The following is a 14,346-nucleotide window of genomic DNA, read 5'->3' on the forward strand; positions in this document are numbered from 1 at the left end:
TTCCTACAAAACTCTAGCTAATTTTCAATGCTTCGTTACAAAGTTTTAAGTGTTCCAGAGAGTCCATATAAGTTCTGGACTCTTTACAAAGTGCTTTTTTTTAGTCAGAAGGAAGCTCTGGAGAAATTAGTGGTTTTTTTCTTTTGGCAGAGGGCTTGTCACAATACTTGAGTTTTTACATATTGTCAGATCCTAATCTGTGATGTTATTATGTCTTTTCATAGCATGCACTTGAAAGAGGCTTGCCTAAATATCACATCAACATCACCTCCTTGCTCTGTACCATAAATACCCCTTGGGGTGGCATGGTGACTCAGTGGTTAGCACCACTGTCTCAAAGTACCTGAGACCTTGGTCTGATTCCACCCTCGGGTGACTGTGTGGAGTTTGTACGTTCTCCCTGTGCCTGTGTGAGTTTTCTCTGGGTGCCCCAGTTTCCTGCCACAGTCCAAAAATATGCAGGGGAAAGCGATGGCCAAGTGGTATTATCGTTGGACTGTCAATCCAGGTAATGTTCTGGGGATAATAGGAACTGCCGATGCTGGAGAATCTGAGATAACAAGGTGTAGAGCTGAATGAACACAACGGCATCAGAGGAGCAGGGAGGCTGACGTTTCGGACCTAGACCCTTCTACAAAAATGGGGGAGGGGAAGGGGATTCTGAAATAAATAGGGAGAGAAGGGGAGGCTGATAGAAGATGGATAGAGGAGAAGATAGGTGGAGAAGAGACAGACGTGTCAAAGAAGTGGGGATGGTGCCAGTAAACGCGAGTGTAGGTGGGGAGTTCGGGAGCGGATAGATCAGTCCAGGGAGGACGGACAAGTCAAGGTGGTGGGATGAGGCTAGTAGGTGGAGATGGGGGTGGGGCTTGAGGTAGGAGGAGCGGAGAGGCGGGAAGAAGGACAGGCAAGGGAGGCGGGGACAAGCTGGGCTGATTTTGGGATACGGTAGGGGGAGGGGAGATTTTGAAGCTTGTGAAGTCCATATAGATACCATTGGGCTGCAGGGTTCCCAAGTGAAATATGAGGTGCTGTTCCTGTAACCTTTGGGTGGCATTGTTGTGGCACTGCAGGAGTCCCAGGATGGACACGTCATCTGTGGAATGGGAGGGGGAGTTGAAATGGTTCACGACTGGGAGGCGCAGTTGTTTCATGCAAACCGAGCGTAGGTGTTCCTCAAAGAGGCCCCCAAGCCTTCGTTTGGTTTCCGCGATGTACAGGAATGTAGAATTGCAGATGGTGGAAGAGTTGGCGGGTAATACGTTGCATCCGGAGGTTGGCGGAGTGGTACGTGAGGACGAGGGGGATTCTGTTTTGGTTGTTATTGTAGGCAGGGGTGTGAGGGATGAGTTATGGGAAATGCGGGAGGTACGATCGAGGGCATTCTTGACCACTGAGGGGAGTATGTTGTGGTCCTTGAAAAACAAGGACATCCATGATGTTTGGGAGTGGAATGCCTCATCCTGGGAGCAGATGCGGCAGAGGCGAAGGAATTGAGAATGGGCTTGGCATTTTTGCAGGAAGGTGATTGGGAGGAGATGTATTCTAGGTAGCTGTGGGAGTCACGGGGTTGAAATGGATATTGGTTTCCAGTTGCTTGCCCCGCCTCCCCCACAATAACAACCAAAACAGAATCCCCCTTGTCCTCACGTACCACCCCACCAACCTCTGGATCCAACGCATCATCCTCCATCACTTCCACAATCTGCAATCCAACCCCACCACCAAAAACATTTTTCCCTCCCCATCCTTATCTGCTTTCTGGAGAGACCACTCTCTCTGTGACTCCCTTGTCCCACTCCCCATCTACACTCACCTTTACTGGCTCCATCCCTGTCTGTCTCCTCTCTACCTATCTTCTCCTCTATCCGCCTCCCCGCTTCTCCCGATTTATTTCAGAACCCCCTTCCCTTCGGCATTTCTGAAGAAAGGTCTAATTCGAAACGTTAGCTTTCTTGCTCCTCTGATGCTGCTTGGCCTGCTGTGTTCACCCTGCTCTGCACCTTGTTATCTAATGTTCTGGGGAACTGGTTTGGATCCCGCCATGGTAGATGGTGGAATTTGAATTCAGTAAATACTTGGAATTAAGAATAATAATAAATACCATATATCCATTGATGATTGCTGGGGAAAACAGCCTCTGGTTCACTCATGTCCATTAGGAGAGGTAACTGCCATCCTTCCCTAATCTGGCCAACTTTCATCGGGGCAACTAGGGATGGGCAATAAATGCTGCCTGGCCAGTGACGCCCTCATCCCATTAATGGATAAAGCGGACAAAATAATTATGTGGATTGGCCATAGGGAATGCAGGGTGGGTGCATTTGGAATGCTCTTCAGAGGGTCAGTGTACACTCAGTGGGCCAACTGGCCTGCTTCCGCACTGTAGGGATTCTATGATTTGTTGCTTTCACATCACATCATTGCAGCAACCTAGCAGTTATGGTAAAATATAACAATAAGCTGAAGATCTGAAACCAAAAAAGAAATCGCTGGAGAAGCTCAGCAGGTCGGTGGAGAGAGAAGCAGAGTGGACATTTTAATTCCCTTCCTCAGAATCTCTTCAGCCGCCTAGTTGTCGTGATGTGGGTCCATAATCATTGAGATCAAATCCTAGGTGGCAAGTTATGAATTTTTGTTCCTGTGAGCTAACATGAGGAAAATAATAATGAAAGTTGAAGGAAGAACATTAAAAAAAAATAACTAATGCTCTCAGGAAGGGTTCTTGTTCTGAACTGTGAACCTGAGGCCAGAAACATATTCACATGACCCTGGAGATGTTCTTGAACAACACAGCACAAGTTTAACATATAAAAGAAAGAGACATAGCCAAGGTATGGACTTGTACATGTGTACACAGATCACTTGAAATTGACAGGACAGTTGGAGAATGTGGTTAATTAAGCTTAAAGTAATCCCATCTTTACTAACAATGGCATAGAGTATAAGAGCAAAGGGCACTTGTACAAGACATTTGCTGCAGCTCAGCTGGAGGACTGCGTACAATTATCGAAATCATATTCTAAGAAAGATGTGAATGCGTTTGAGAGAGTACAGAAGTGATCCACCAGAATGGTGTCAGAAATGAGAAACTTCAGCAGTGAGGATGAATTGAAAAATTTGGGAATTTTCTCCTTGGAGACAAGGGAGGCCAAGAGAGATCTCATTGAAGTTTTCAAAATCATGAGCAGAGTAGATATGATGAGGCTGTTTCCACTTATTCGAAGCCTTAAATCTGTGCCTCCTAATCCTTGTATGATCAGCCAAAAGAAATTTGTTCTTTTTTACCTGAACCTGCCATAATCCTGTATACCTCTATTGAACCTCCGTCCCCTTGATTTCCATTACTCCAAAGAGAATAACCCAAGCTTCACCAACCAAAGCTTTTAATCGTAGGAAAATTTAATCACGTTGAAGCCCCATGAGGAGGAATTCCTTCAACAAAAGATGTTGAACCTGAGTATTTCTCTATGCCAGAGGCAATCTGGCAATCTCACATACATTGTCATTCTGTCCCATTGTTATACAAAAGGAAAGATTCTGAATGATAGAATCATAGAATGTTTCCAGTGTAAAAAGGCACCATTTGGCCCATCAAGCTGCACCAACCATTTGAAGAGAATCCCACCCAGATCCACCATCCCACCCTATCCCCATAACCCTGCATTTCTCATGGCTAACCCAACTAGCCTGCACATTCCTGGACACTACGGGGTAATTCAGCATGGCCAATCCACCTAACCTACACATCTTCTAATGGGAGATCTTTCAATCAGGATCCTTCAGCCACGCTTCCATTTGGTCAGTTCTCTGATTGTGTCAAAGAAGGGAATCCAGGCCCCCCATTTTCAGCCAGCCAAGTGCAAAGGTCCAGAATCACAAGTAACTACAATTTCTGCCTTATGGCAAGTGCATAAGGTAAGTGTGATATTAAGTGTGGGGGAAGGATGCCAGCTAAGTAGGTGTCGGTGTGTCAGGTGAATAAAGTGCCAGGGTGTAGAGTGCCAATTGTGTCGGGTGGTAGGTTACCTGGAGGTAAAGTGTCAGACAGATAGGATACCAGGAAGGTGGGTACCAAGAGGGTAATATTTAAGGGTGCAAGATGGCCAGGGGGAAAGTACATACCGGAGTGTTTAGGTGTTGGGGCCTGTGGGTTGGTGGGGGTGGAGAGGGCTGTGGCGGTGTGGCGGTGGTGTCTGCTCAGGGGTGTCAGAATGAGATGATTTCAGATCCAGAGTGGGGAAAGGGCACGGGATAGGTTCCAGGAATGGAGGGGGCAGATTGGATCTGGAGGAGGAAAAGAGGGAGCCAGGTCTCAGTGACTCGGCGGATTGGATCCAAAACAGGGAATGGGGGAGCTGGAGAAGAAAAAGGCTATTGGCTCCCATGGTGGAGTTGGGAAGAAAGAGTATCGGGTTCTGAGCAAGGCACCAAGGAGGTCAAATCTGGGAGGTGCCTGGTACAGGAAACATGGTAGGGAACATGTCTGAAGGCAGAGATGACAAAGTGTGGAGCTGGATGAGCACAGCAGCTAAGCAGCATCTTAAGAGCACAAAAGCTGACATTTCGGGGATAGACCTTTCATCAAACGTCAGCTTTTGTGCTCCTGAGATGCTGCTTGGCCTGCTGTGTTCATCCAGCTCCACACTTTGTTATCTCGGATTCTCCAGCATCTGCAGTTCCCGTTATGTCTGAAGGTAGAGTTGGATCAGAGTCATAGGGCTGTACAGCACAGAAACAGACCCTTCAATCCAACTCAATGATGCCAACCAGATATTCAGAATTAATCTAGTTCTATTGGCAGTATGTGGCCAATACTGGTCTAAACCCTTCCTACTCATGCACCCATCCAGATGCCATCTTAATATTGTAACTGTGAACCAAAAGCAGACGTTGCTGGAATAGCTCAGCAGGTCTGCTTGCACCTGTGCAGACAACATCAGAGTTAAGGTTTAGGATCCAGGTCTGAGAAAGGGTTACCGGACACGAAACGTTAACTTTGATTCTCTTCTTCACAGGTGCTGTCAGATCTGCTGAGCTTTTCCAGCAACTTTGCTTTTGTTCCTGATTTACATGATCCGCAATTCTTTCAGTTCTTAAATGTTGTAATTGTACCAGCCTCCACATCCTCTGGCATCTCATTCCATAGACACATCATCCTCTGTGTGAAAGGTTTACCCCTTAGGGTGTTTTTAAGTCTTTCCCCTCTCACCTTAAACCTATGCCCTCTCATTTTGGACTCCCCTACACGAGCAAAAAGACCAAGGCTATTCAGCTGACCCAAGCCCCTCATGACCTGAGGGACTCATAGTTGAGAGTGTGTGAGGCAAGCATGAGGTTAGTTAAACATTCACTCAGGGCTTAGACAACATTTTTAATGTTCTAATTTACCTCAGGAGCTATTTAATTCATTCATTCGGAGCCCTTCGAATTCTCCAATTTAAAGGAAGACTTTCTGGGAATTTGGGAGAGAAGGAATTGCACAACTGAAATTTCAATATTCCGAGCAATTTGTTCTGATAGTGTCCTCAAAGTCCCCATGCACAATTCCAATCTATGCTGGAATAAACAGGAAAATCCAGGCCAATATCTCTTTATGTGGCTTAGTGTCAAATCTTTTCTGAATCGCCCTTTCTCTGCTGTGCTTTTGAGAAGTTTTGCTTTGTGAAAGCTACAGCGTAATTGCAAGCTATTGCATTCAGTTTGAGAATGGAATATCTTCCCGGATAATGCTTCTTCCTGAGACATGCCATGTCCATTTGAGCTCAGTTTTTGATGAGCAAGCAGCTAAGAGTCAACATGAACACATTGTCCTCAACTTAGCACGCTCCTGAGATTTTGCCTTGCCATCCTCTTTCAATTTCTGATAATGTCGCAGTCTTGTAGAACAGCCTCACGGCTGCGAAACTCTACTCTCTGAGATAATTTATTGTCTGCCAAATTGGTTGTGAGCAGAGATTTAATTCACATTGACAGCAGATGCGGGCCCTGATTGTCAGATGAATGTTCTCATTTATTAATTATTTTGGCATCTTACGGTTGCCCCTCAGTCATAACCAGTTCCCCAAATGAGCCTGTCATTATTATTAACATAAATATTATCCACGACCAGGTGTAGCAGGCTCAGCACCTACTAAATGAAAGACCTTCGAACAGCTTCATTCTTTTTAAGCTGCGTACAATGTCAATCAATTTAGAAGTATTAAATTAAACCCTTATTTTACATGGTGTTGAAAATATGTCGCTGCAACTCACATGGCATTGTTTCTCTATCTATTATGGAGATGCCATCTGTTTCGTTGGCGGATGCTCAGTTTCAAATTGCTCAAAGCAGTGTTAGTAACTAAACAGCATAATACCATTTTTTAAGAAAATGTTTAGAAATAACTGTGCATGCTGGAAATACAAAATTAAACCCTGGTCCCTTTTAGCAGGTCTGGCAGAATCTGTTGGGGGAGAAAGAGGGTTAAGGTTTCAAGTCTGTAGAGATGGGTCACAGAGCTGAAACATTGGACCAGATTCTTGAATTGAAGGCTGTATCGAGTTGGCTTAGAAGTGGGGGTGACCACAAATGGTGCCCATGGACTGCCTGCCTTTCTGCATCCGTCATTCCCACCCAGCCAACATTCCCGAGAGTGGGGACAGAGGGAAAGTGAAGCTACTTTTCTGTACAAGCTCACCAGGCATTCATCCGGTAAATTTTCCATACCACTGGGAGTTGTGCAACATCTGGAACCTATCAGGCACAGTGGATGTATGGCCCTTAGATTTCCAGAAGGCACTTGATAAGGTGTCACTTCAAAGGTTACAGCAGAAAATAAAACTCATGGTTCAGGGAGTACCATACTGGCTTGGATAAAAGATTGGCTGGCTAACAAGAAACAGAAAGTCGAAATAAATGGGTCTTTTTCAGGCTGGCAAGATGTCATGAGTGGAGTGCCACAGGGATCGATGCTGTGTCCTCAACTCTTTATATTTTGGCAGAAGGGCCTGTTTTCACACTGTAGGGAATCTAATCTAAATGGTTTGGATGAAGGAATAAAAGGTATGGCAGCAAAATTTGTTGATGACATTAAAATGACACAAGACCATAAGAAATTGGAATAGGAGTAGGCCATTCAGCCCCTTTAAATCTGCTTCACCATTCAATGTGAACTAGGCTGATCCAACGTTCCTCACGTCCACTATCCTGCTCATTCCCTTGATTCCCTGGCTGATCAAGAATCTAAATATCCCAGCCTTCAATATAGACAACAATTCTGCTCCTGCAGGTCTGTCTGGTAAGAATTTCCAAAAACTCACAACCCTCTGAGAGAAGAAATTCTTCCTTATCTCAGTCTTAATTTTGTTCCCCTTTATTCTGAGATTACACCCTCTGGATGCCGGCTCTCCACTGAGGGAAACATGGGTAGGCAAGTGAGCTGCAAAGAGAATATAAGGAGCTCAGTGAGTGGGCGAAGATCTGACGCATGTAGTACAATGTGAGAAAATGTCAAATTATCCATTTTGGCAAAGAGAATAAAAAGCAAACATGTTATCTACATTATGGGAGGCTGCACAACTTTGAGATACAAAAAAGATCTGCCCTAGTGCATGGGTCATGAAGGGTTAACATGCAGATACATCAAGTATTTGGGTAAATTGATGCTGTGGTTTATTGTGAGGGGAATTGAATGAATGGCTCGGGAGATTGTGCTTCATTTACACATTTGGAGCACTGTGTATACAACTGGTTGCTGTACTTATGGAAGGATATCATGCATTGAAAACAGTTCAGAGGTTTACCTGACCAATACCTGGAATGAGTGTATTTACTGGTGAGGAAAAACAAGAAAGGTTGAGCCTTCATCTCTGGAGTTTAGAAGAGTTAGTCAAAACCTGTCAGATCTTGAAAGTGACATGATGTAGAGCTGGGTGAACATGGCAGGCCAAGCAGCATCAGAGGAGCAGGAAAGCTGACGTTTTGGGAAGGGTTCAGACCCAAAAGCTTTCCTGTTCCTCTGATGCTGCCTGGCCTGCTGTGTTTATCCACCTCTATGCTTTGTTATCTCTCCAGCATCAGCAGGTCCGACTATCTCTGAGATCCTGAAGGTGTGGGCCAGGTGGATGTTGAAAGGATATTTCCTCCCCTGGGAGAATCCAGAACTCAGGGTTAAAGCTTAAAAAAAATGGTCGGTACCTATTTACAACAGAGAAGGTGAAACATTTTTTGGAATTTCCTTCCTCAAAAGGCACTAGATGCAGAATATTTAAATATTTTTTAAGACAGAGGTAGTCAGATTTTTGAAACCAAGGGAATAAATGTTTGCCAGGTGTATGTAGGAACGTAGAGTTGAGATTAAAATCAGATCAGCCATGACTCAATGAATAGTGGAGCAGGCTTGATGGGCCAAGTGGTCTACTGTTGTTCTACTGTTGTTCTTTGTTTTAATGTAACAGTGCCTGTATGTTGAAAACATTAAGCAATTTAAAAATCTATTTCCTGGCAGTGAAAACTTTTGGAGGAGAATGTTTCTGGCTCATTTCTGGGGATGCAGGTTTAAAATCCACGATGACAGCTGGTGGATATTTTAAGATTCAGAAACCAATAATGAGCCAATTGACAGCAATTATTCCTGAGCCTGTACGACATTAGTGGTGACTAAGGGATTAAACGTGAGTCACATGATTTTTTGGATTCCACATTGGGCCTCTGAACAAGTACCATCAGTTCCTGAACGAGGAAAGTTACATCAAGAAGTGGGGAGAAGAGCAACTGTGACCCCCCCACCAGCTCTGCTTGCCTTTTGTTCTCACCTTCCTCTCGGCAGCCCTCCTTCATCCCGCCCCACAGCCCCCTTCAATCATATATATCCAAGTATCTAACTGTGATCTTGATTTGAACGCGGTGGAGCATTACTGATAGTATCCACCACCCATAGAAACATGCCCAGCAACTGAGAGATGCTGGCCTCTCATTGGCCAGTTGCTCTCAATGAGTAGAATTTCTGCCATCATAGATACATAGAAAATAGGTTCAGGAGTAAGCCATTCATCCCTTCGAGCCTGCACTACATCAATACAATCATGGCTGATCGTGTAATCTCACTATCCTATTCCTGCCCTCTCCCCATATCCCTCGATCCCATAGCTGCAATGGCCACATCCAGTTCCCTATTGAATATATCTAGTGAGCTGGCCCCAGCAGCTTCCTGTGGGACAGAATTGCACGGGGTCATAATTCTCTGAGTTCCACATCTCAGTCCTGAATGGCTTACTCTTATTCTTAGACTGCAACACCTCGTTCTGGACTACTTCAACATTGGGAACATCTTTCCACAACTCATCTGGCCAGTTCCATCACAATTTTATATTTTTTGATGAGATCATCCCTCCTTCTTCTAAATTCCACTGAATACAAGCCCAGTCAATCCAATCTTTCCTCATACATCAGTCCTGCCATCCCAGGAATCAGTCTAGGGAACTTTCGCTGGACTCCTTCAACAGCATGAATGTCTTTCCTTAGACTAGGAGACCAAAACTACACACAGTACTCGAGGTGTGGCTTCACTAAGGCCCTGTTATAACAGCAGCAAGACATCCTTACTCCGAAATTAAAATCCTCTTGCTATGAACGCCAGCGTGTCATTAGCTTTCCTCACTGCCTGCCTCAGCGACTGTTCCACCATGACACCCAGGTCATGTTGCATCTCCCCTTTTTCTAAACTGCCACCGTTCAAAGAGCAATCTGCCTTCCTGTTTTTGTGGACAGAGTTAATAACCTCACATTTATCCAGATTATTTGCCCACTTAGCCAGTCTACCCAAGTCACACTGCTTTAGGTCTACAAAATCATGAGGGGTATAGACAGGATGGATAGCAAGAAGCTTTTTCCCCCAGATTGGGGGACTCAATTACTAGGGCTCATGAGTTCAAAGTGAGAGGAGGAAAGTTTACAGGAGATATGCGTGGAAAGTTCTTTACTCAGAGGTTGGTGGGTGCCTGGGACGCGTTGCCAGCGGAGGTGGTAGACGCAGACAGCATCGTGTCTCTAAAAATATATTTGGACGGGTACATGGATGGGCAGGGACCAAATAGACACAGACCCTTAGAAAATAGATGACAGGTTAGACAGAGGATCTCGCTCAGCACAGGCTTGGAGGACCGGAGGGCCTGTTCCTGTGCTGTAATTTTCTTTGTTCTTTGTTCTTTGCTGCCTCTTAGCATCCTCCGTGTAGCACACACTGCCACCCAGCAGAGTGTCACCTGCACATTTGGAGACATGACATTCAATTCCTTCGTCCAAATGGTTAGTGTATGCTGTGAACAGCTGGGATCCCAACACTGAACCCTGAACCGTCAACCCCGGATGAAATAGTGGCTCAGTGGTTAGCTCTGCAGCCTCATAGAGCCAGGGACCCAGGGACCCAGGTTCAATTCCAGTCTCGGGCGACTGTCTGTGTAGAGTTTGCTCATTCTCCCTATGTCTTTATGGGTTTCTTCCAGGTGCCCTGGTTTCCTCTCACACTCCAAAGATGTGTAGACTAGGTGGATCGGCCATGCTAAATTGCCTGTATTGTTCAGGGGTGTGTGGGTTATGGGGGATGGGATGCTCCAAGGGGCAGTGGAGACTTGTTGGGCCAAAGGGCCTGTTTCCACAGTGCAGGAATTCCAAGATTAACTTGTCACTGCCTGCCACGCTCAAAAGGACAGGTTTATTCCAACTCTTTGTCTGCTGACAAGTTCTCTGTCCATGTCAATACACTGCCTCCAATACCATAAGGTTTAATTTTCCTCTTGTGTGAAACCTTGTCAAAAGCCTTTTGAAAGTCCAGACACACAAGATCTACTGTTTCACTTTTGACTACTGTATGATCACATACTCAAAAAATTCCAGAAGATTTGTCAAGCATGATTTCCCTTTCGCGAATCCATGTTGACTTGGACTAATTCTGCTATTACTTTCTAACTGCTCAGTTAATGATTGACACAAACATTTTCCCCACCACTGACTTTCCCCACCACAAGCTCATTGGCCTATAATTCCCCATTTTCTCTCTCCACCCTTTTTTATAGAGTGGGGTGACATTAGCTACCTTCCAGTTCATTGGAACTCCTCCAGAGTTTACAGAATGCTGGAAGTTGATGACCAATGCATCTGCTATTTCTAGGGCTTCCTTAAAGCTCTGGGATGCAGAGAATCAGGCCCTGGGGACTTATTAGGTTTTAATGCCATCAATTTCTCAATAACATTTCCTGACAAGCATGGATTTCCTTCAGTCCCTCCTTCATCCTTGACTCTCTGTTCCCTAGCTTTTCCTGAAGTTTATTTGTGTCCTCCTTCGTGAAGACAGATCCAAAGTATATGTTCAACTAGTCTGCCATCTCTTTGTTATCCGCAATGAATTTACTTGATTCCAATTGCAAGGGGCCTACATTAGTCTTCACCAGTCTTTTTCTCTTCACATATCTCTAGAAGTTTTTGCAGTTAGTTTGTACGTTTTCAGAAAGCTAACGTTCATATTCTATCTTCCCCTTCCAAATTGAACCCCTTGTCTTCGTCTGCCGAATTTAAAATTTCTCCCAGTCCTCAGGTTTGCAGCTTTTTCTGACCAATTTATACTCCTCCTCTTTGGCTTTAACATTATCCCTCATTTCCCTGGTTAGCCATGGTTGAGTAACCTTCCTTATTTTGGACTTCCAGCAGATAGGGACGTACAATTGTTGAAGCTCAACCATGTGTTCTTCAAATGTCTGCTATTGCCTATCCACCATCAATTCCTTAACTATCCTTGATCAGTTGATCCTAGCCAATATATGACTCATATCATCAAAATTAGCCTTCTTTAAGTTCAGCACCCTGGTTTCAGATTTAATTGTGTTACTCTCCATCTTAATGAAGAATTCTACCATATTATGGTCACTATTCCCCAAAGGATCTCACACCACAATGTTGCCAATTAATCATCTGTCATTGCACAACACCCAGTCCAAGACTACTTGCTCTCTAGTTGGCTCCCAACATGTGATCAAGGAAACCACCCCTCATAGATTCCAGGAAATCCTCCTCCATTGCATTGCTACTGGTTTGGTTAGTCCAACAAATATATAGATGGAAATCACCTGTAATAACTATTGTATACTTGCTGCATGAATCTCAAATTTCCTGTCTGACACAGTCTCCAACATCACAACTACTGTTTGGTCATCCGCGGACAACTTCCACAAATCTCATTTTACTTTGGTCTCCTGCAGCTCCAGCCTTACTGATTCCACATTGTCCAGTCTCTGGCTATTGTGTTAATCCCCTTCTTAACCAGCAACATTGCCCCACCTCCCTTTCCTTTCTGTCTCTCCTTCCACCTTAGCTATCCTGCCATTCCTACTCAGACTAGCATGTGGCACTGGCAATGATCCCGAGATTACTACCTTTGAGGTCCTACTATGTAGTTCAACTCCTAACTCACTGAACTCAGTTTGTAGGACCTCATCCCGTTTTGTACCTATATTGTTGGTGCCTACATGCACCACAACAGCTGGTGGTTCACCCACCACACCCCACAAGAATGTCCTGTAGCCGCTCTGAAACTTCATTGACCCTTGCACCAGGGACGGAACATACCATGATAATAAAATGTGAGGCTGGATGAACACAGCAGGCCCAGCAGCATCCCAGGAGCACAAAAGCTGACGTTTCGGGCCTAGACCCTTCATCAGAGAGGGGAATGGGGTGAGGGTTATGGAATAAATAGGGAGAGAGGGGGAGGCGGACCGAAGATGGAGAGAAAAGAAGATAGGTGGAGAGGAGAGTATAGGTGTAGGGAGGGGATAGGTCTGTCCAGGGAAGACGGACAGGTCAAGAAGGTGGGATGAGGTTAGTAGGTAGGAGATGGAGGTGCGGCTTGGGGTAGGAGGAAGGGATGGGTGAGAGGAAGAACAGGTTAGGGAGGCAGAGACAGGTTGGACTGGTTTTGGGATGCAGTGGGTGGAGGGGAAGAGCTGGGCTGGTTGTGTGATGCAGTGGGGGGATGGGACAAACTGGGTTGGTTTTGGGATGCAGTGGGGGAAGGGGAGATTTTGAAGTTGGTGAAGTCCACATTGATACCATTGGGCTGCAGGGTTCCCAAGCGGAATATGAGTTGCTGTTCCTCCAACCTTTGGGTGGCATCATTGTGGCACTGCAGGAGGCCCATGATAGACATGTCATCGAAAGAATGGGAGGAGGAGTGGAAATGGTTTGCGACTGGGAGGTGCAGTTGTTTGTTGCGAACCGAGCGGAGGTGTTCTGCAAAGCAGTCCCCAAGCCTCCGCTTGGTTTCCCCAATGTAGAGGAAGCCACACCGGGCACAGTGGATGCAGTATACCACATTGGCAGATGTGTAGGTGAACCTCTGCTTAATGTGGAAAGTCATCTTGGGGCCTGGGATAGGGGTGAGGGAGGAGGTGTGGGGGCAAGTGTAGCATTTCCTGTGGTTGCAGGGGAAGGTGCCAGGTGTGAGAGAGCAAGAGGTGGCGCCGATACAGTCATCAATGTAACGGAGGAAGAGGTGGAGTTTGGGGCCTGTGTAGGTGCGGAAGAGGGACTGTTCCACGTAACCTACAAAGAGGCAGGCATAGCTGGGGCCCATGCGGGTGCCCATGGCCAGCCCCTTAGTCTGTAGGAAGTGGCTCATTAAGTAGAGGTTCACCTGCACATCTGCAATGTGGTATACTGCATCCACTATACCCGGTGTGGCTTCCTCTACATTGGGGAAACCAAGTGGAGGCTTGGGGACCGCTTTGCAGAACACCTCTGCTCGGTTCGCCATAAACAACTGCACCTCCCAGTCGCAAACCATTTCCACTCCCCCTCCCATTCTCTAGATGACATGTCCATCATGGGCCTCCTGCACTGCCACAATGATGCCACCCGAAGGTTGCAGGAACAGCAACTCATATTCCGCCTGGGAACCCTGCAGCCATATGATATCAATGTGGACTTCACCAGTTTCAAAATCTCCCCTTCCCCTACTGCATCCCTAAACCAGCCCAGTTCGTCCCCTCCCCCCACTGCACCACACAACCAGCCCAGCTCTTCCCCTCCCACCCACTGCATCCCAAAACCAGTCCAACCTGTCTCTGCCTCCCTAACCGGTTCTTCCTCTCACCCATCCCCTCCTCCCACCCCAAGCCGCACCCCCAGCTACCTACTAACCTCATCCCACCTCCTTGACCTGTCCGTCTTCCCTGGACTGACCTATCCCCTCCCTACCTCCCCACCTACACTCTCTCCACTCACTCTATCTTCTTTACTCTCCATCTTCGGTCCGCCTCCCCCTCTCTCCCTATTTATTCCAGTTCCCTCTCCCCATCCCCCTCTCTGATGAA

The sequence above is a fragment of the Stegostoma tigrinum genome, chromosome 8, assembly GCF_030684315.1.
Source record: "Stegostoma tigrinum isolate sSteTig4 chromosome 8, sSteTig4.hap1, whole genome shotgun sequence".
NCBI lineage: Eukaryota > Metazoa > Chordata > Chondrichthyes > Orectolobiformes > Stegostomatidae > Stegostoma > Stegostoma tigrinum.